The 22,696-nt window shown below is 49.4% G+C and overlaps 1 long non-coding RNA gene across 1 annotated transcript in view; it reads left to right on the top strand.

Annotated features, from left to right (window-relative positions):
- Window positions 1-21,387, top strand: part of LOC139242029 (uncharacterized) — a 39,124-nt gene extending 17,737 nt beyond the window's left edge. The window contains exon 3 of the long non-coding RNA XR_011589100.1: window positions 21,328-21,387. This is a non-coding gene — a long non-coding RNA (uncharacterized lncRNA). The remainder of the gene's footprint in view (window positions 1-21,327) is intronic.
- The last annotated feature ends 1,309 nt before the right edge of the window (window positions 21,388-22,696 follow it).

Genomic DNA, 22,696 nt, shown 5'->3' with positions numbered 1-22,696 from the left:
TATGATAAAGAGGTTTGCAGATACTAAAATCGGCCGTGTGGTTGATAATGAAGAAGAAAGCTGTAGACTGCAGGAAGATATCAATGAACTGGTCAGGTGGGCAGAACAGTGGCAAATGGAATTTAATCAAAAGTGTGAGGTAATGCATTTGGGGAGGTCTAACAAGGCAAGGGAATACGCATTAAATGGTAGGATATTGAGAACTGTAGAGGAACAAAGGGAACTTGAAGTGCATGTCCACAGATCCCTGAAAGTACAGCGGGACCTGGGGGTATTTGTGCATGAGACGCAAAAGGATAGTATGCAGGTATAGCAAGTGATCAGGAAGGCCAATGGTATCTTGCCGTTTATTGCAAGGGGGATGAAGTATAAAAGCAGGGAAGTTTTGCTACAGTTATACAGGGTATTGGTGAGGCCACATCTGGAATACTGCGTGCAGTTTTGGTTTCTATATTTACGAAAGGATATACTTGCTGTGGAGGCAGTTCAGAGAAGGTTCACTAGGTTGATTCTGGGGATGAGGGGGTTGACTTATGAGGAAAGGTTGAGTAGATTGGGCTGCTACTCATTGGAATTCAGAAGAATGAGAGGCGATCTTATCGAAATGTGTAAGATTATGAGGGTGTTGATACGGATTCTTTTCCCTCAATCTGTTTCAGCGACATTGATACAGATTCTCAAGGGGGCTTGACAAGGTGGATGCAGAGAGGATGTTTCCACTAATGGGGGAGACTAGAACGAGAGGGCACAATATTAGAATAAGAGGCTGCCCATTTAAAACAGAGATGAGAAATTTCTTTCGGAGCGTTGTAAATCTGTGGAATTCGCAGCTTCAGAGAGCTGTGGAAGCTGGGACATTGAATAAATTTAAGGCAGAAATAGACAGTTTCTTAAACTGAACAAAATGTTGAATCATTGTGGGTGGAGATTAGAGATAGTAAAGGGAAAAAGTCACTGGTGGGCGTAGTTTATAGGCCCCCAAATAATAACTTCAAGGTGGGGCGGGCAATAATCAAGGGAATAATGGAGGCATGTGAAAAAGGAACGGCAGTAGTCATGGGGGATTTTAACCTACATATCGATTGGTCAAATCAAATCGCACGGGGTAGCCTGGAGGAGGAATTCATAGTATGCATACGGGATTGTTTCTTAGAACAGTATGTTACAGAACCTACAAGGGAGCAAGCTATCTTAGATCTGGTCCTGTGTAATGAGACAGGAATAATAAACGATTTCCTCTTAAAAGATCCTCTCGGAATGAGTGATCACAGTATGGTTGAATTTGTAATACAGATTGAGGGCGAGGAAGTTGTGTCAGAAACGAGCGTACTATGCTTAAACAAAGGGGACTACAGTGAGATGAGGGCAGAGTTGGCTAAAGTAGACTGGAAACACAGACTAAACGGTGGCGCAATTGAGGAACAGTGGAGGACTTTTAAGGAGCTCTTTCATAGTGCGCAACAAAAATATATTCCAGTGAAAAAGAAGGGCGGTAAAAGAAGGGATAACCAGCCGTGGATAACCAAGGAAATAAAGGAGAGTATCAAATTAAAGACCAATGCGTATAAGGTGGCCAAGGTTAGTGGGAAACTAGAAGATTGGGAAAATTTTAAACAACAGCAAAGAATGACTAAAAATGCAATAAAGAAAGGAAAGATAGATTACGAAGGTAAACTTGCGCAAAACATAACAGATAGTAAAAGCTTTTACAGATATATAAAACGGAAAAGAGTGACTAAAGTAAATGTTGGTCCCTTAGAAGATGAGAAGGGGGATTTAATAATGGGAAATGTGGAAATGGCTGTGACCATAAACAATTATTTTGCTTCGGTCTTCACAGTGGAAGACACAAAAACCATGTCAAAAATTGTTGGTCACAGGAATGTGGGAAGGCAGGACCTTGAGACAATCACTATCACTAGGGGGATAGTGCTGGACAGGCTAATGGGACTCGAGGTAGACAAGTCCCCTGGTCCTGATGAAATGCATCCCAGGGTATTAAAAGAGATGGCGGAAGTTATAGCAGATGCATTCGTTATAATCTACCAAAATTCTCTGGACTCTGGGGAGGTACCAGCGGATTGGAAAGCAGCTAATGTAATGCCTCTGTTTAAAAAAGGGGGCAGACAAAAGGCAGGTAACTATAGGCCGGTTAGTTTAACATCTGTAGTGGGGAAAATGCTTGAAGCTATCATTAAGGAAGAAATAACGGGACATCTAAATAGGAATAGTGCAATCAAGCAGACGCAGCATGGATTCATGAAGGGGAAATCATGTTTAACTAATTTACTGGAATTCTTTGAGGATATAACGAGCATGGTGGATAGAGGTGTACCGATGGATGTGGTGTATTTAGATTTCCAAAAGGCATTCGATAAGGTGCCACATAAAAGGTTACTGCAGAAGATAGAAGTATGCGGAGTCAGAGGAAATGTATTGGCATGGATAGAGAATTGGCTGGCGAACAGAAAGCAGAGAGTCGGGATAAATGGGTCCTTTTCGGTTTGGAAATCGGTGGTTAGTGGTGTGCCACAGGGATCGGTGCTGGGACCGCAAGTGTTTACAATATACATAGATGACGTGGAAGAGGGGACAGAGTGTAGTGTAACAAAATTTGCAGATGACACAAAGATTAGTGGGAAAGCGGGTTGTGTAGAGGACACAGAGAGGCTGCAAAGAGATTTGGATAGGTTAAGCGAATGGGCTAAGGTTTGGCAGATGGAATACAATGTCGGAAAGTGTGAGGTCATCCACCTTGGGGGGAAAAAAAAACAGTAAAAGGGAATATTATTTGAATGGGGAGAAATTACAACATGCTGAGGTGCAGAGGGACCTGGGGGTCCTTGAGCATGAATCCCAAAAAGTTAGTTTGCAGGTGCAGCAGGTAATCAGGAAGGCGAATGGAATGTTGGCCTTCATTGCGAGAGGGATGGAGTACAAAAGCAGGGAGGTCCTTCTGCAACTGTATAGGGTATTGGTGAGGATGCACCTGGAGTACTGCGTGCAGTTTTGATCACCTTACTTAAAGAAGGATATACTAGCTTTGGAGGTGGTACAGAGACGATTCAGCGGAAATGAGGGGGTTACCTTATGATGATAGATTGAGTAGGCTGGGTCTTTACTCGTTGGAGTTCAGAAGGATGAGGGGTGATCTTATAGAAACATTTAAAATAATTAAAGGGATAGACAAGATAGAGGCAGAGAGGTTGTTTCCACTGGTCGGGGAGATTAGAACTAGGGGGCACAGCCTCAAAATACGGGGGAGCCAATTTAAAACCGAGTTGAGAAGGAATTTCTTCTCCCAGAGGGTTGTGAATCTGTGGAATTCTCTGCCCAAGGAAGCAGTTGAGGCTAGCTCATTGAATATATTAAAGTCACAGATAGATAGATTTTTAACCAATAAGGGAATTAAGGGTTACGGGGAGCGGGCGGGTAAGTGGAGCTGAGTCCACGGCCAGATCAGCCATGATCTTGTTGAATGGTGGAGCAGGCTCGAGGGGCTAGATGGCCTACTTCTGTTCCTAATTCTTATGTTCTTATGATAAGGGGATAAGGGGTTATGGGGAGTGGGTGGGGAAGTGGAGCTGAGTCCATGATCGGATCGGCCATGATCTTATTGAATGGTGGAGCAGGCTCGAGGGGCCGTATGGCCGCCTCCTGCTCCTATTTTTAATGTTATGTTCTTATAAGCTGCAAGGCGGCATACGGAATACTTGCCTTTATTAGCCGAAGCATAGAATACAAGAGCAGGGTGGTTATGCTTGAACTATATAAAATACTAGTTAGGCCACAGCTGGAGTACTGCGCGCACTTCTGGTCACCACATTGCAGGAAAGATGTGATTGCACTAGAGAGGGTACAGAGGAGATTTACGAGGATGTTGCCGGGAGTGAAGAATCTAAGCCATGAGGACAGATTGGATAGGCTGGATTTGTTTTCATTGGAACAGAGGAGGCTGAGGGGAGATCTTACTGAGGTGTATAAAATTATGAAGGGCCTGGATATAGTGGATAGAAAGGGTCAATTTCCCTTAGCAGAGGGGTCAACAACCAGGGGGCATAGATTTAAAGTAATTAGTAGAAGGTTTAGAGGGGACATGAGGGGAACTTTCTTCACCCAGAGGGTGGTGGGGGTCTGGAACTCACTGCCTGAAAGGGTGGTAGAGGCAGAAACCCTCACCACATTTAAAAAGTACTTGGATGTGCACCTGAAGTGCCGTAACCTACAGGGCTACGGACTGAGAGCTGGAAAATGGGATTAGGCTGGATAACCCTCTTGTTGGCCGGCATGCACACGATGGGCCAAAATGGCCTCCTACTGTGCTGCAAACTTCTGATTCTATGATTAGGAAAATTTCAGAAACCAGCAAAGGATGATCATCCACAAAATTTATAAAAAAGGGGAAAAATCGAATATGACAGAAAACTGGCAAGAATATAAAAACAGATTGTAAGAGCGTCTACAAGTATGTACCGAGGAAGAAAGCACCAAAAGTAAACATTGGTCCCTTAGAGGCTGATGCAGGAGAAATTATTATGGGGAACAAGAAAATGAAGAGACTTTAAACAAATATTTTGCATCTGTCTTCACAGTAGAAGACACAAGTATACCAGAAATGGTGGGGAACCAAAGGGCTACTGAGGGTGGGGAATTTAATGTAATTCATATAAGTAGAGAAAAAGTAGAAGCTAATGGGACGAAAGGCCACACATCCCCTGGACCTGACGGTTTACATCCTAGGCTTCTAAAAGAGGTGGCTGGAGAGATAGTGGATGCGTTGGTTGTGATCTTCCAAAATTCCCCAGATTCTAGAATTGTTCCAGCGGATTGGAAGGTAGCAAATGTAACCCCGCTCTTCAAGAAAGGAGGGAGAGAGAAAACCGGGAAATATAGGCCAGTTAGCCTGACATCAGTCGTCGGGAAAATACTGGAATCCGTTGTTAAGGAAGTGGTACCAGGATACTTAGATAATCATAATATGATTAAGCAGAGTCAACATCGTTTTTTGAAAGGGAATCGTGTTTACTGCAGCAACTCCCAAACCCACAACCTAGAAGGACAGGGCAATAGGTGCATGGGAGTGAAGTTGCCCTGACGTGGGCACATATCATCGTCGCTAAGTCAAGATTCTGGAATTCCCGAATCCTTCCCTAACAGCACTGTGGGAGCACCTTCTCCACACGGACTGCAGCGGTTCAAGAAGGCGGCTCACCACCACCTTCTCGAGGGCAATTAGGGATGGGCAATAAATGCCGGCCTTGCCAGCGACGCCCACATCCTGAGAATGAATTTTGAAGAATCAGCATATGTCTAGTGGGCAGATGTACACCATTCATGAGCCTTAAACAGGCTTTGGGATTATCAGAAGTGTGTGCTGCCCCCACACCATAATAATCGGTGTGGAAAATATCGGTGAGAACGGAGTTGAATAGGGTCGATACACCTTGAAAGGAGCTCAGTTGCATGTTGAGAAGAGGGATTGGTGTTTATAGAGAGATCAACACCTGCGGGACTTTTTTCAGGGGAGCTTGAAGGAGGAATTGTGTGTGTGGCAAAGTAGTTGATCAACAGATGGGCAGCAGAAGCGATTGACTGGATGGAGTGGGTTTTATAGATCCAATGTGTTGCTCGAACGGCAATATCGCCAGTCGTGTGACTAGTAGTTGCCTGCGACGGTTCTTGAGTTAAATACCAAATGACACACAAGACAATGGCGGTACCGTTAATGTTCGTTTAATACAGAAGTAGTACAAGACTCATCACTTATACTTTATAGTTACCCAATAGGTCCGCGGATGATCAGTCCGTCCGGATACTGTTCTGTCGAGGCTCTCTTCCCTGGTGCCTACTTCTGCCGAGTGTTACTCCAAGTCCTCGCTATGGACTGTCCAAACCTGTCTATCTTTACCCTCCTTTTCATGCCTAACTAATTGAGTTGGTGCCAGTAAGTCGGAGGTGATCGGGGTCTTTCCTGCTGAAATTGACAGTGCATACTCGGTCTTTATGTTGGGGGAAATTGGCTCCGCTTTGGCCGGTGACCTTCTGGCCAGTACTTCCACAAATGTCTCGTCTCTCATTCCTAATCCTGTAAGGTTGGAACTGTTGTGTCATGTCTGAAGAGAGATTGCTGACAATGTGCCAACTATTTGTGGCCATTGAGTATAAAGTGGGAGTTAAGGTAATGCTTGTTCAAAGGTTCATCTCATTACAAGTAACATCAAAACTATCTATTCAACCTAGAAATGGGTTTTGATGGTTTCGCTCGTTTTAAAAGTGATTGGTTCCATCCTTTTTAGTGAGCTCGTTAACCTCCACAGTCTCCAGATTTGCATGGGTTCTACATCCTGTTCGTTCCTGGCTGGCAGCTGGGTATCCTTCTCAGGCACTCTGATATTGCTGTGGTCAAATCAGGTTCTACCACATCTCCATTGGTAAATCATCATCATATTCCTGGCTGGGATCAAACTCCACAGGTAATCAGCAGAAGCACAGTGGTAAATTTGCAGACAATACAAAGCTAATGAAGATGGCAGATTCCAAAGCCGAGCAGGAAAAGGGACTGGAGGATTTGACTATATTTGGGAATTGGAGACAGGTGACAGATGAAATTCAATGCAGAGAAATGCAAAGTCATGTGGGGATGGAAAATCGGAAGCCGCTATTACTGAAATGGAAAGAAGATAATGCTCCGTGAGTAAAGCAACAACAACTTGTAATTTATACAGCGCCTGTAACGTAGTAAAACGTCCCAACGCACTTCACAGGAGCGTTTAAAACAAATCTCCACACCAAGCCACATCAGGAGAAATCAGGACAGGTGACCAAAAGCTTGGTCAGAGGTAGGTTTTAAGGAGCGACTTCAGGAAGGGAGGTAGAGAGGCGGAGAGGTTTCGGGAGGGACAGCAAGTCTGATATTAGTAAAGGGTCAATATTGAAGTAATCATGCCACTTTCTAATGCATTGGTTTGAGGACTAGATAATGTTGACCACGATAAGCTGTTTCACCTCGTCCAGAACAGTAGAACCAGAGGACACTGCCTGCACTTGAAGGGGGTAACTTCCAAACTAATCTCCAGAATCAGTGAGTGAGTGGTCAGTCTATGGAGCTGCTCCCTGGAGAGAGGGGAACAGTGAGAGTTGATTCACTCAAATACAAATTAAATAGATTTATTTCAGAAAATAACATTTGGGACACAGTATGTGAGTAATGTGTGACCTGACTTGTGCTGAGTGTAGTGTCGTGAGCTCGGGAGGAACAGGGGGCTTTGGGTCTCTGGTTCCCAAAGCTCACCCCCACTGGGGGTTTCCTCGCCTCATGTCTGGCTCTGTTTACACTCACTGATAGAGATTCAGAGACATGGACCACGTACTGTAAACACCAAGTTGCTGGAGAAATACCACCAACGATGTCTCCGCAAGATCCTACAAATCGCCTGGGAGGACCGATGCACCAACATCAGCGTCCTCATTCAGGCCAACATCCCCAGCATTGAAGCACTGACCACACTCGATGAGCTCCGCTGGGCAGGCCACATAGTCTGCATGCCAGACACGAGTCTCCAAAAGCAAGCGCTCTACTCTGAGCTCCTTCACGGCAAACAAGCCAAAGGTGGGCAAGGAAACATTACAAGGACACCCTCAAAGCCTCCCTGATAAAGTGCGACATCCCCACTGACACCTGGGAGTCCCTGGCCATAGACCGCCCTAAGTGGAGGAAGTGCATCAGGGAGGGCGCTGAGCATCTCAAGTCTCACTGTCGAACGCATGCAGAAACTAAGCGCAGGCAGCAGAAGGATCGTGCGGCAAACCAGTCCCACCCACCCCTCCCCTCAACCACTGTCTGTCCCACCTGTCTGTGGCTCTCGTATTGGACTGTTCATCCACCAAAGAACTCAGTACAGGAGTGGAAGCAAGTCTTCCTCGATTCCGAGGGACTGACGATGATGATGAGAGATTGGTCGCTGTGATCTGTCAATAACTCAATTATCGTCGGATCGTGGGACTACCAGGATGGGAGACGGTGAACTCGATGGACCTTGATCTTTTTCTCTGCTGTCAGTTCCTGTACATGTTTCTGTAAGTGACTCCTGATCCCACTCGTGATCCATCTCTCCCCAGTGTGACCCCCACCCTGGGGGTCCATCTCTCCCCAGTGTGACCCCCACCCTGGGGGTCCATCTCTCCCCAGTGTGACCCCCACCCTGGGGGTCCCTCTCTCCCCAGTGTGACCCCCACCCTGGGGGTCCCTCTCTCCCCAGTGTGACCCCCACCCTGGGGGTCCCTCTCTCCCCAGTGTGACCCCCACCCTGGGGGTCCCTCTCTCCCCAGTGTGACCCCCACCCTGGGGGTCCCTCTCTCCCCAGTGTGACCCCCACCCTGGGGGTCCATCTCTCCCCAGTGTGACCCCACCCTGGGTGTCCCTCTCTCCCCAGTGTGACTCTGGATGGGTCGGAGAGGAATTTTCCCAGATTTTTTTCCGCAATTGGCCTGGGTTTTTAATTTGTTTTTTTGCGTCTCCCAGGAGATCACATGGCTCCAGTTGGGGTGGAGTGTCGAGTGTTTCAGTGTAAGGGGTGTCATAGTTGTGTGAGGCAGACTGGTTGGGCTGGGTGCTCTTTACCTGTCCGACATTGTTCATAGGTTTATATGTAACCTTCAGGGCTGCTGACCGAGGGCCATGTGGCTCTTTGTCGGCCAGCGCGGACATGATGGGCCGAAATGGCCGCCTGCGCTGTAAACAATAGTACGACATTCGCAGTCCTCCGGCACCACACCTGTAGCCAGAGAGGATTGAAAAATGATGGTCAGAGCCTCAACTATGTCCCCTCTCGCTTTCCTTAACAGCCTGGGATACATTTCATCTGGGCCTGGGGTTTTATCCACTTTCAATTATGCTAAATCCCTTAATACTTCCTTTCTTACTATATTTATTTCATCTAATATTTCTATGTAGTTCAGCGAGCGCAGGGGTGATGGGTGAGCAGGACTTGGTGCGAGTTAGGACATGGGTAGCCGCGTTTTGGATGACAGGAGTGCGTTGGAGTAGTTCATAGATTATTGGCTAACATAAAAGGGAACTCAAAAGTCTTTTATAAATATATAAATAGTAAAAGGGTAGTCAAAGGAATAGCAGAGGGATAAAGCATGGCATTTACAGACCACTTAGCTTAAGGTTGGTGTGGGGGAACTTTTAGAAAATTAATTTTGGATAAAATTAATTGGCATTTAGAAAAGTATGGGCTAATAAATGAAAGTCAGCACCGATTTGTTAAAGGCAAATTGTGTTTGACGTAATTGATTGAGTTCTTTTATGAAGTAATGGTGAGATTGATGAGGGCAGTGCAGTTGATGCTGTGTGTATGGACTTTGAAAAGGCGATTTGACAAAGTACTACAGTAAGCAAAATGAAAGCCCATGGGATTAAAGGGATACAAGTTTGGCTAAGGGACAGAAAGCAGAAAGTATCCTCAATCCCATCAACGTTCCCCCCCCCCCCCCCTGTGAATTTTGCATATGACGGGGCACATGGTTTGGTTTATCTGTGGGGGGTGGGAAGACTTGATCTCTCGAACACTGAACTGACTGTGGGTAACCGGTGCATGCAAACCATTAACTTAGAAGGAGATGGGTGTAAAAACCTGTTTCGCAAGTCAGTAACTGGTGAACAAGTCAACATTTGACAGTAGTTTCCAAACATCTGCAATCCCACCCATGAGATCGTCCTCTGCAGCAGAGTCACCGCTCCCGGTACAGGAATCACCCGGGAACACAACAGACCGAGCCCCGTAATGTGCAGAGACCGACGGACCGAGCCCCGTAATGTGCAGAGACCGACGGACCGAGCCCCGTAATGTGTGGCAACAGAAACACTGCCGCAGGAATATCAACGGCGGGGCACTCAAAGACCCAGCTAAGAGAGCCCTATACAGCCAGCACCTCACTGCCAAGCTGGTGACCCTCGCTGACCCCGAGATGCAGAGTGCCCACAGTGCCTGGTCTGCCCTCCAGGCCTCCATAACCAGTGCCTGCGAAGAGATGCTCAGCCAGTCATTGGTTTGATGAGAATGACCAGGAGATCCAGGAGCTAATAAACCGCAAGCGCAGGGCATTTCTGAACTTAAAGCAACAACCCAACTCGGGAGCAGCAAAGCCGCTCTACAGATGGCTGAAGGCCGAGGTCCAACAAAAAACCCACGACCGAAAGAATAGATGGTGGGTGGAGAAAGCCCAAGAGATTCAGCAGCTGGCCGACAGCCATGACGTGCGAGGATTCTTCAGTGCAGTCAAATTCACCTACGGCCCAAGCACCCAAGGCCGCACCCCACTGCTGACACTCATCAAGGTCACCAAGGCACTCGGGGCCCGGTGGAAGGAGCACTTTGAAGATCTCCTTCACCGAGACTCTGCCTTTGAGTCGAGTGTCCTCGACTCCACGCAGCATGCTACCTGCCACCATCTCAGCAAAACCCCAGCCCGGCACCAGGGAGAAAAGGCCTCTGTCAGCTCAAGAACAACAAGGCATCAGGAGCAGATGGAATCCCCGCTGAGGCACTAAAGTATGGCAGAGAGGCACTATTGGCACAAATGTATGACCTCATCTCTCTCATCTGAAAGGAGGAGTGCATGCCTGGAGATCTGAGATGCCGTAATCATGACCATCTTTAAAAAAGGGGACAAGTCCGACTGCGGCAACTACAGAGGAATCTCCCTGTTTGCCACTGGGAAAGTCATTGCTAGAATTCTCCCCTATGGCTGGAGCTCCTCCTGGAGTCACAGTGCAGATTCCGTCCGCTATGGGGTACAACGGATGTGATCTTCACGGAGCGACAACTGCAAGAGAAATGCAGCGAAAAGCACCAACCCTTGTACATGGCCGCCTTTGACCTCACAAAGGCCTTTGACACTGTTAACCGCGAGGGCCTATGGAGCGTCGTCCTCCGTTTCGACTGCCCCCAAAAGTTTGTCAGCATCCTCCGCCTGCTTCGTGATGGCATGCAAGCCGTGATCCTGACCAACACACTCAATCCACGTCTGGACCAGGGTCAAGCAGGGCTGCATCATTGCGCCAACCCTCTTCTTGATCTTCCTCACTACAATGCTCCATCTCACACTCAACACGCTCCCCACTGGAACCATAGAACCAGTGAGAACCTGTTCAACCTTCGTCGACCCGAGGCTAGATCTAAGACCGTCCCATCCTCTGTCGTCGAACTACAGTACGTGGACATTGAGGCTGAACTCCAAACAATCGGTCAACATCTTCACCGAGGCGTACGAAAACATGGGCCTTACACTAAAAGTCCGTAAGACAGAGGTCCTCCAGCAACCTGACCCCGCCACACCCCCGGTCATCAAAATCCACGGCGCGGCCTTGGACAACGTGGATCATTTTCCATACTTCGGGAGCCTACTATCGGCAAGGGCAGACATCGACGATGAGGTCGAACACCGCCTCCAGTGCGCCAGCGCAGCCTTCGGTCGCCTGAGGAAGAGAATATTATAGAGTACCAGGCCTTCAAATCTGGCACCAAGCTCATGGTCAACAGGGCTGTAGTGATACCCGCCCTCCTGTATGACTCAGAGACGTGGACCATGTACAGTAGACACCTCAAGTCGCTGGAGAAATACCACCAACGATGTTTCTGCAAGATCCTGCAAATCCTCAGAGGACAGACGCAATGTCAGTGTTCTTGGTCAGGCCAACGTCCCCAACATCGAAGTACTGACCACACTCGACCGGCCGGGCCACATTGTCCGCATGCCCGACACAAGACTACCAAAGCAAACGCTCTATTTGGAACTCCTACACGGCAAGCGAGCCCCAGGTGGGCAGAGGAAACGTTTCAAGGACACCCTCAAAGCCTCCCTGATAAAGTGCAACATCCCCACCGACACCTGGGAGTCCCTGGCTAAAGAAGGGCCTAAGTGGAAGAAGTGCATCCGGGAGGGCGCTGAGCACCTCGAGTCTCGTCACCGAGAGCATGCAGAAACCAAGCGCAAACAGCGGAAGGAGCGTGCGGCAAACCAGACTCCCCACCCACCCTTTCCTTCAACCACTGTCTGTCCCACTTGTGACAGAGACTGTGATTCCCCTATTGGACTGTACAACTCTTACTTGATTTCGAGGGATTGTCTATGATGATGAGAGAGAGAGCCGGAGAGCCCTGTAATGTGCGGAGACGGAGAGCCCCGTAAGGCGCGGGGAGAGACGGAGAGCCCCGTAAGGCGCGGGGAGAGACGGAGAGCCCCGTAAGGCGCGGGGAGAGACGGAGAGCCCCGTAAGGCGCGGGGAGAGACGGAGAGCCCCGTAAGGCGCGGGGAGAGACGGAGAGCCCCGTAAGGCGCGGGGAGAGACGGAGAGCCCCGTAAGGCGCGGGGAGAGACGGAGAGCCCCGTAAGGCGCGGGGAGAGACGGAGAGCCCCGTAAGGCGCGGGGAGAGACGGAGAGCCCCGTAGCTTGTAATTTGAAAGGTGCGGAGCTAATTTTGGCCTTCGGGGCTTCGGTGTTGATAGGTTGGTGGAGCGAGTGGACGATGAGAAAGTGACAGCTGTGGCTTCTGAGCACAGATCGTTCAACATGTAAGTTCCCCAGCAATTCCCAAACCTGACGTTGGCCGTGTAAATATACAGTAGCATGCAATTGCACAGTGTGTTTCTGCCCACACTTTGTCGGCTAAAGTGGATAAAAATCCTTGCCTTCAAACCCGGATTTGCTCAGCGATCCAATCATGGAGCGAGACGCTCTGCGTTGGTACATCGCGATCACAGTCGGTCCTTCAGCCCAGTTCCCTCTGTATGTAAAGGTAACTGAGGATTTAGGCAGCTGCCTTCTCACCAATCAACGTCAATCTGCCCCGAGCTGTTGGGGGAGGTACCGGAGAAATGGAGGACACATTTACTCGGTGTTCCCAACATCGGCACATCTCTCTTACCGGAGAAACACCAATCCTCGTCAAACACACGGTGCAAGAACGTTTGATGCCTAACTCCACCTGGAGGCTCAGGACTTCCACTGTGGCCCACATGGAGCAATCCAGCTCACTCAAACAATCCAATTTTATACAGTGCCTTTACCATAAAGAACTTCAACAGTGCTTTACAAACACAATTTGTACAAGGCACTTCACAGAAAACTGCCAGGGAAAGAGGGAATAATTACATAAGAAATAGGAGCAGGAGTCGGCCATTTTTGGCCCCTCGATTACCTTCCTTTCTGTACCGTCAGTCTTCCGACTCGAGTCCTTTGTATCCCCCCACATCACCACTGCTACAGCTTTCTACCACCTAGACTGTGCTCGCTGGAAATCCCTCCCCATACCCCTTCTCCTCTCTTCTCCACTCCGTCTTCACTCCCATTATCTTCATTGGAATTCTCTGCCCCAGAGAGCTATGGAGGCTGGGTCTTCGAATATATTTAAGGTGCAGATTTTTGAACAAAAGGGGAATAAAGTGTAATGGGGAGCAGGCAGGGTAGTGGAGTTGAGGCCAAGATCAGATCAGCTATGACCTTACTGAATGGCGGAAGGTAATCCTGGAGGAGGTGGGTGGAGGCAGGCAGAGGGGGGTGGGCTTGCATTTAGTTTTGGGGAATGAAGCTGGGCAGGTTGAAGGGGTATTAGTGGGAGGGCACTTGGGTACCAGCGACCCTAATTCAGTCAGATTATGGTTATGGATAAGGACAAGAATAGGCCTCGATTAAAAGTTCCGAATTGGGAAAAAGCTAATTTTGCTAAGTTAAGGAGTGATTTGGCTATAATAGACTGGAAACAGCTACTTGTGGGTAAATCAGTGTCGGAACAGTGGGAGGCATTCAAGGAGGAGATCCGGAGGGCTCAGGCCAAACACGTGCCCTTAAAGAAAAATAATTCTAGAGCCCCCTGGATGTCTACGGACTTACAGGGGAGGATTAAGAAAAAAAGGGACGCTTATGTCATGTATCAAATACTAAAGAATCTTTAGAGGAATATAGAAAGTTAAGAGGCAAAATTAAAAAGGATATTAGGAATGCTAAGAGAGAGCACGAGAAATTCTTGGCCTCTAAAATTAAGGAAAACCCTAAGATGTTCTATAAATACATTAAGAGTAAGAAGGTAACTAAAGAAAGGGTAGGGCCTATTAGAGATCATGAGAGTAATCTTTGTGTGGAGGCGGAAGATGTTGGGAGGGTTCTTAACGAATACTTTGCATCTGTTTTCACAAAGGAAAGGGGTAATGCAGACACTGCTATCGAGGAGGAGTGTGATATTCTGGATGAAATAAATATAGTGAGAGGAAGTATTAAGGGATTTAGCAGCTTTGAAAGTAGATAAGTCCCCAGGCCCGGATGAAATGCATCCCAGGCTGTTGAGCGAAGTAAGAGAGGAAATAGCAGAGGTCTTGACCATCATTTTCCAGTCCTCTTTGGATCTGGGCATGGTGCCAGAGGATTGGAGGACTGCTAATGTAGTACCCTTGTTTAAGAAGGGAGAAAGGGATAGGCCGAGTAATTACAGACCTGTCAACCTAACCTCAGTGGTGGGAAAATTATTGGAAAAAATCCTGAAAGACAGGATAAATCTGCATTTGGAAAGGCAAGGATTATTTAGGGACAGTCAGCACGGATTTGTTAAGGGAAGATCGTGTCTGACTAACCTGATTGAATTTTTTGAGGAGCTAACCAAGAAGATTGATGAGGGTAGTGAGTACGATGTAGTATATATGGACTTTAGCAAGGCTTTTGATAAGGTCCCACATGGTCGACTGGTCATGAAGGTTAAAGCCCATGGGATACAGGGCAAAGTGTCAAGTTGGATCCAAAATTGGCTTGGAGGTAGGAAGCAAAGGGTAATGGTTGATGGATGTTTTTGTGACTGGAAGGATGTTTCCAGTGGGGTTCCACAGGGCTCAGTACTGGGTCCCTTGCTTTTTGTGGTATATATCAATGATCTAGATTTGAATATAGGGAGTATGGTTAAGAAGTTTGCAGACAACACTAAAATTGGTTCAGTGGTTAATAATCTACTTCTAAGGTGGTCCCTCGAATCGAGGATGACTTGCTTCCACACCAAAAAGGGATGAGTTCAGTGAGTTCACAGGTGTTTCAATGAAGGAGCTAATATTCCAGGTCCCAAACGACACGTTGAAGGGTGGAAGATGCCTGTGCGTGGATTTTTTTTTAACGTGTGGTGGCCGTTGTACACCAGCTACCACACGGGCTTGACAGAGCTAGGTCTTGGTCCAGTGGTAAGGGTTAACCAAGACGACTGGAGACCAGCTCTGTTGCACGGACCTAGTGCGCACACATATCGCAGTGTGGGCTGGTCCGTGCTGCCCCTGGGCCCTCGGCTCTTCTGGGGTCTTTTGTAACTCCCCCGCAGCACGCCAATTTTCTCCTCTCTCCCGAGACGCAGTCTCCTTCACTGGGCTGAGGTTTCTCGGTGCCGGCTGTTATGCTGCGCTGTACCTCACCTAAGAGGCTAATCTTAATGTATAAACCTTGATGGTGTGTGTTGGCGATTCAACCGTGAGGGCAGGGGGTGGGGGGGTCAGGAACAATCCTGTCCTTGCCTCTCTACACACATGCAAGCTTGCAGGGGGGCCCATTAGATAGCAATCAGAAGATTGGGCTGCAAGAGGATATCAATCTACTGGTCAGGTGGGCAGAGCAGTGGCAGATGCAATTTAATTCAGAGAAGTATGAGATGATGCACTTTGGGAGGGCTAATAAGGAAAGGGTATGCACATTAGGCAGTAGGTCACTTAATAGTGTAGAAGAACAAAGGGACCTGGGAGTGCTTGTCCACAGATCCCTGAAAGTAGCAGGCCAGGTGAATAAGGTGGTTAAGAAGGCATACGGAATGCTTGCCTTTATTGGCTGAAGCATAGACTTATAAGAGCAGGGAATTTATGCTTAAATTAAAGAACACTTTGGTTAGGCCACAGCTGCAGTACTGCGTGCAGTTCTGGTCGCTCTATTATAGGAAGGATGTGATTGCACTAGAGAGGGTGCAGAGGAGATTTTCTAGGATGCTGCCTGGAATGGTGAATCTTAGTTATGAGGACAGATTGGATAGGCTGGGTTTGTTCTCATTGGGACAGAGGAGGTTGAGAGGAGACCTCATTGAGGTGTACAAAATATTGAGGGGCCTCTGGTTACCGACGCTCTTCACTGGGAACAGAGTAGATAGGGAAAATCTATCAAAACCACTCATGATTTGGAGCAACTATTAAATCTCCCATTTACCTTCTCTGCTCGAAGGAGAACAACCCCAGCTTCTCCATAGATAGCGGTGTTCAAAATCATGAGGGGTCGGGACAAAGTTGATTGAAAGAAACTGTTCCCATTGGCGAAAGAGTCTAGAAGCACAGATTGATTAGCAAAAAAAAAGGCAACACGAGGAAAAATGTTTTTCCGCAGCGAGTGGTTAGGATCTGGAATGCGCTGCCTGAGAGGGTGGTGGAGGCAGACTCAATCGTGGCTTTCAAAAGGGAGTTGGATAAGTACCAAGAGGAAAAAAAATTGCAGGGCTTACGAGGAGAGGAGAGGAGAGGAGAGGAGAGGAGAGGAGAGGAGAGGAGAGGAGGCGGGAGTGGGGCTAGCTGAATTGCTCTTGCAGAAAGCCGGCATGGGCTCGATGGGCCAGTGGTCGCCTCGTGCTGTGTAACCATTCTATGATTCTATAGGGCGAGAGGCCAGTCCGGTACACTCGCCATACTGCCCCTCCGACAGTGCGGCGCTCCCTCAGCGCTGCCCCTCTGACACTGCGGCACTCCCTCAGTATTGCCCCTGCAACAGTGCGGCGCTTCCTCAGTACTGCCCCTCCGACACTGTGGCACTCCCTCAGCGCTGCCCCTCCGACAGTGCAGTGTTCCCTCAGCGCTGCCCTTCCGACACTGCGGCACTCCCTCAGCGCTGCCCCTGCGACGGGGCGAGGCGAGAGGCGGGGTAGTTGCGGGGCGAGGGCGGGGCTGGTGATGGGCGGAGCAAGAGCCAGAGCTGATGATGGGCGGGGCAATGGGCTGGTGATGGGTGGGGCGATGGGCTGGGGTGGGAGGCGTGACCAGGGCGGGACGAGAAGCCAGTCTGGTATTATAGGATTCTACACATTCACGTGCTCTCCGTTCACTATGGGAGTATGAGGAGCAGCTTTATATTCACCTGGGCACGCAGTGTTTCAAAGGGAAGAGGAAAGTACATTTGGGAGTGGTGTGTTGTGTACCCGGGTGATTCCTGTACCGGGAGCGCTGACTCTGCCCCAGAGGACGATCACATGGGTGGGATTACAGATGTTTGGAAACTGCTGTCAAATGTTGACTTGTTCACCAGTTACTGACTTGACAAACAGGTTTTTACACCCATCTCCTAAGTTAATGGTTTGCATGCACCGGTTACCACAGTCAGCTCAGTGTTCGAGAGATCAAGTCTCCCCACCCCCCACAGATAAACTAAACCATGTTGCCAAACGCACAACCCAGTATAGAAACATAGAAAATAGGTGCAGGAGTAGGCCATTCGGCTCTTCTAGCCTGCACCGCCATTCAATGAGTTCATGGCTGAACATGCAACTTCAGTACCCCATTCCTGCTTTCTCACCATATCCCTTGATTCCCCTAGTAGTAAGGACTTCATCTAACTCCTTTTTGAATATATTTAGTGAATTGGCCTCAACAACTTTCTGTGGTAGAGAATTCCACAGGTTCACCACTCTCTGGGTGAAGAAATTCCTCCTCATCTCGGTCCTAAATGGCCTCCCCCTTATCCTGAGACTGTGTCCCCTGGTTCTGGACTTCCCCAACATTGGGAACATTCTTCCTGCATCTAACCTGTCTAACCCCGTCAGAATTTTAAACTTTTCTATGAGGTCCCCTCTCATTCTTCTGAACTCCAGTGAATACAAGCCCAGTTGATCCAGTCTTTCTTGATATGTCAGTCCCGCCATCCCGGGAATCAGTCTGGTGAACCTTCGCTGCACTCCCTCAATAGCAAGAATGTCCTTCCTCAGGTTAGGAGACCAAAACTGTACACAATACTCCAGGTGTGGCCTCACCAAGGCCCTGTACAATTGTAGCAACACCTCCCTGCCCCTGTACTCAAATCCCCTCGCTAGGAAGGCCAACATGCCATTTGCTTTCTTAACCGCCTGCTGCACCTGCATGCCAACCTTCAATGACTGATGTACCATGACACCCAGGTCTCTTTGCACCTCCCCTTTTCCTAATCTGTCACCATTCAGATAATAGTCTGTCTCTCTGTTTTTACCACCAAAGTGGATAACCTCACATTTATCCACATTATACTTCATCTGCCATGCATTTGCCCACTCACCTAACCTATCCAAGTCGCTCTGCAGCCTCATAGCATCCTCCTCGCAGCTCACACTGCCACCCAACTTAGTGTCATCCGCAAATTTGGAGATACTACATTTAATCCCCTCGTCTAAATCATTAATGTACAGTGTAAACAGCTGGGGCCCCAGCACAGAACCTTGCGGTACCCCACTAGTCACTGCCTGCCATTCTGAAAAGTCCCCATTTACTCCTACTCTTTGCTTCCTGTCTGACAACCAGTTCTCAATCCATGTCAGCACACTACCCCCAATCCCATGTGCTTTAACTTTGCACATTAATCTCTTGTGTGGGACCTTGTCGAAAGCCTTCTGAAAGTCCAAATATACCACATCAACTGGTTCTCCCTTGTCCACTCTACTGGAAACATCCTCAAAAAATTCCAGAAGATTTGTCAAGCATGATTTCCCTTTCACAAATCCATGCTGACTTGGACCTATCATATTACCTCTTTCTAAATGCACTGCTATGGCATCCTTAATAATTGATTCCATCATTTTACCCACTACCGATGTCAGGCTGACCGGTCTATAATTCCCTGTTTTCTCTCCCTCCTTTTTTAAAAAGTGGGGTTACATTGGCTACCCTCCACTCGATAGGAACTGATCCAGAGTCAATGGAATGTTGGAAAATGACTGTCAATGCATCCGCTATTTCCAAGGCCACCTCCTTAAGTACTCTGGGATGCAGTCCATCAGGCCCTGGGGATTTATCGGCCTTCAATCCCATCAATTTCCCCAACACAATTTCCCGACTAATAAGGATTTCCCTCAGTTCCTTCTCCTTACTAGACCCTCTGACCCCTTTTACATCCGGAAGGTTGTTTGTGTCCTCCTCAATGAATACCGAACCAAAGTACTTGTTCAATTGGTCTGCCATTTCTTTGTTGGCTGTGACCGGGTTGTGGGAGGACCCTATAATGGGGTTGGACAGGGGGGTAAGTGGAGTGGAATGTGACTGAGTTCAGAGTGTCAACTTACATTTATATCGCACATTTCAGGACCTCTGAACGTCCCAAAGGGCTTCGCAGCCAATGAAATACTTTTAGTGTAGTCATTGTTGTAATGTAGGAAACGTGATTGCCAATTTGTGCACAGCAAGCTTCCACAAAGCAATCTGATAACGACAGATCATCTGTTTTTAGTGATGTTGCTTGAATAATAAATATTGGCTAGGACCATGGCGTGTACTGCCTTGCTCTACTTCCAATAGTGTCGTGGGATCTTTTACTTCCACCTGAGAGAGCAGACGGGGCCTCGGTTTAATGTCTCATCCAAAGGACTGCCCCTCCCACGGCTCGGTACGCCCTGGGTGCTGCCCCTCCCACGGCGCGGTGTGCCCTGGGTGCTGCCCCTCCCACGGCGCGGTGTGCCCTGGGTGCTGCCCCTCCCACGGCGCGGTGTGCCCTGGGTGCTGCCCCTCCCACGATTATGATGAACCTGTATAAATCACCAGTTTGGCCCCAGCTTGAGTACTGTGTCCAATTCTGGGCCCCGCACTTTAGGAAGGTTGTGAAGGCCTGAGAGAGCGTGCAGAAAAGATTTACGAGAATGGATTCAGGGATGAGGGACTTCAGTTCTGTGGGTAGACTAGAGAAGCTGGGGTTGTTCTCCTTGGAGCAGAGAAGGTTAAGGGGAGATTTGCTCGAAGTGTTCAAATCATGAGGGATCTGGACAGAATAGACAGAGAGAAACTGTTTCCATTGGTGGAAGGGTCGAGAACCAGAGGACACAGATTTAAGGCGATTAGTAAAAGCACCAAACATTTCTACACAGCGAGATCTGGAATGCACTGCCTGGAAGGGTGGTGGAGGCAGACTCAGTCACTGCTTTCAAAAGGGAGTTGGTTAGGTACCTAAAAGAAACTAATTTTCAGTGCTACGGGGCAAGGCTGGTGGAGTGGGACCAGCTGAAGCGCTCTTGCAGAGAGCTGCAATGGGCTCGACGGGCTAAATGACCTCTTTCTATGCCGTGACTATTCTATAATTCTTCGATGAGTATTGCCACTCCGACAATGCGGCACTCCCTCAGCACTGCCCCTCCGACAGTACAGCGCTCCCTCAGTACTGACCCTCCGACAGTGCAGCAGTCCCTCAGTCCTGACCCTCCGACAGTGCAGCAGTCCCTCAGTACTGACCCTCCGACAGTGCAGCGCTCCCTCAGTACTGACGCTCCGACAATGCAGCGCTCCCTCAGTACTGACCCTCCGACGGTGCAGCACTCCCTCAGTACTGCCCCTCCGACAGTGCAGCAGTCCCTCAGTACTGCCCCTCCGACAGTGCAGCACTCCCTCAGTACTGACGCTCCGACAGTGCAGCAGTCCCTCAGTCCTGACCCTCCGATAGTGCAGCAGTCCCTCAGTACTGACCCTCCGACAGTGCGGCGCTCCCTCAGTACTGCCCCTCCAACAGTGCAGCGCTCCCTCAGTACTGCCCCTCCGACAATGCAGCACTCCCTCAGTACTGACCCTCCGACAGTGCAGCACTCCCTCAGTACTGACCCTCCGACAGTGCAGCACTCCCTCAGTACTGCCCCTCCAACAGTGCAGCACTCCCTCAGTACTGACCCTCCGACAGTGCAGCACTCCCTCAGTACTGCCACTACCTCAGTACTGACCCTCCGACAGTGCAGCGCTCCCTCAGTATTACACTGGAGTATCAGCCCAGATTTATGTGCACAAATCTCTGGAGTGGTGAGGTGGGGCCCTGCTGCCCGCTCGGAGTGGGGGGGGTTGTTGCCTGCTGTCTCTAGCTGAATACTAAAGCGATTTACTGTTGATGCTGGAAATCTGAAATGAAAACAGAAAATGCTGGCAATACTCAGCAGGACAGGCAGTGTCTGCGGAGAGAGAAACAGTCGGCTGAACTCGTTTGGCTCGACACTGTTATGGAGAATGTTTTGAAGCTTTGACGTCAAATTTTGTGCGATAATGTCCCTCAGAATTGTAGCCTGATTGTGTTCAACTTTTAAAAATACCTGACAGGGAATTTTTTTTCTGTTGCAGGTCAGCGATTTTGGTGACACCACGAACTGGCCGACACCCGGTGAAATCGTCAATAACAAGGTATTCCTGGGCCCGAGTTTCCTCACTTTGTAACTTTTATTGTTGGTGAATTGTCAGAGCTGGGAGTTGAGGACACAGGTTTGCAGAAACACAGCTGGATTTCTGAGGCCACCTCCCTGGGGTCAATATGACCATGTTAGCCTTAGTATCGGTGTTACTGAGACTGCAATAATTACCTGCCGGGTGGGAAAGGAGACAGTTTTAGGTTTGAAGAGTCATAGTGAGTTTACACTGTATCGAGAGCTGATGTAGAACAGGAGTAGACCGTTCAGCCCGGCCCACCATTCAGTCCCTCGTGTCTGCCCCGCCATTCAGCCCCTCCAGCCTGAATCACCATTCAACTCCTCAAGCTTGCACCCGCCATTCGGTCCCTTGAGCCTGGACCCACCATTTGGCCCCCTCGAGACTGTATCACCATGAGGCCCCTCGGGCCTGGCCCCGCCGTTGGGGGCCCCCTCGGGCCTGGCCCCGCCGTTGGGGGCCCCCTCGGGCCTGGCCCTGCCGTTGGGGGCCCCCTCGGGCCTGGCCCTGCCGTTGGGGGCCCCCTCGGGCCTGGCCCTGCCGTTGGGGGCCCCCTCGGGCCTGGCCCTGCCGTTGGGGGCCCCCTCGGGCCTGGCCCCGCCGTTGGGGGCCCCCTCGGGCCTGGCCCCGCCGTTGAATGAGATCATGGCTCATCTGTAACATAACTCCATCACCTACCGTGGCTCCATAACAAAGATCTATTCATCTCAGATTTCAAGTTATTAGTTGAGCTAGCATCTGCTTTTTGTGGGCGGTGTTTACTTCTCTCCTGAACGACCTGGCTCTGATTTTAAGGTTATGTCCCCTTGTCGTAGAGTCCCCCACCCTCTCTCTCTCCTGTGATATGTTAATGACCTACCCTTGTGTATACAGGACATCATTTCAAAGGGCCCAAGTTTCCACAAGAAAACAAACAGGCGCCCCTCCGAGCTGGGCGCCCGTTTTTCGCGCCTAAAACGGCGCCTAAAAAAATCCTCGGTATTCTCCACCGACTTACAGGTCCTGTGGCCCTCGGTGCAGCCGGCACGAGCTGTGGGGGGGGCGGAGCCAGGTCCCTGCGCTGAAAACAGTGCCGGGACCTCTGCACATGCGCGCTACAGTCGGCACGCAAGTGCAGTAGCTCCAGGCGCCGAACTGTGTGGGAGGGGCCCGAAGCACGCAGCCCCGAGCCCTGGCCCAATGGCCTCACTGGGGCTGTGTGAATAAGGCTCCTCCCACGGCCAGCTCCTGCTCCCCCCCCCCCCCCCGCCCCGACCCGAGACCCGCGCTCCCCCCCCCTCGACTGACC

This window comes from Pristiophorus japonicus, unplaced genomic scaffold, assembly GCF_044704955.1.
Source record: "Pristiophorus japonicus isolate sPriJap1 unplaced genomic scaffold, sPriJap1.hap1 HAP1_SCAFFOLD_1176, whole genome shotgun sequence".
Lineage (NCBI taxonomy): Eukaryota > Metazoa > Chordata > Chondrichthyes > Pristiophoridae > Pristiophorus > Pristiophorus japonicus.
Note: the sequence above shows the minus strand (reverse complement) of the source record. Positions and strands in the feature narration are given on the sequence as shown.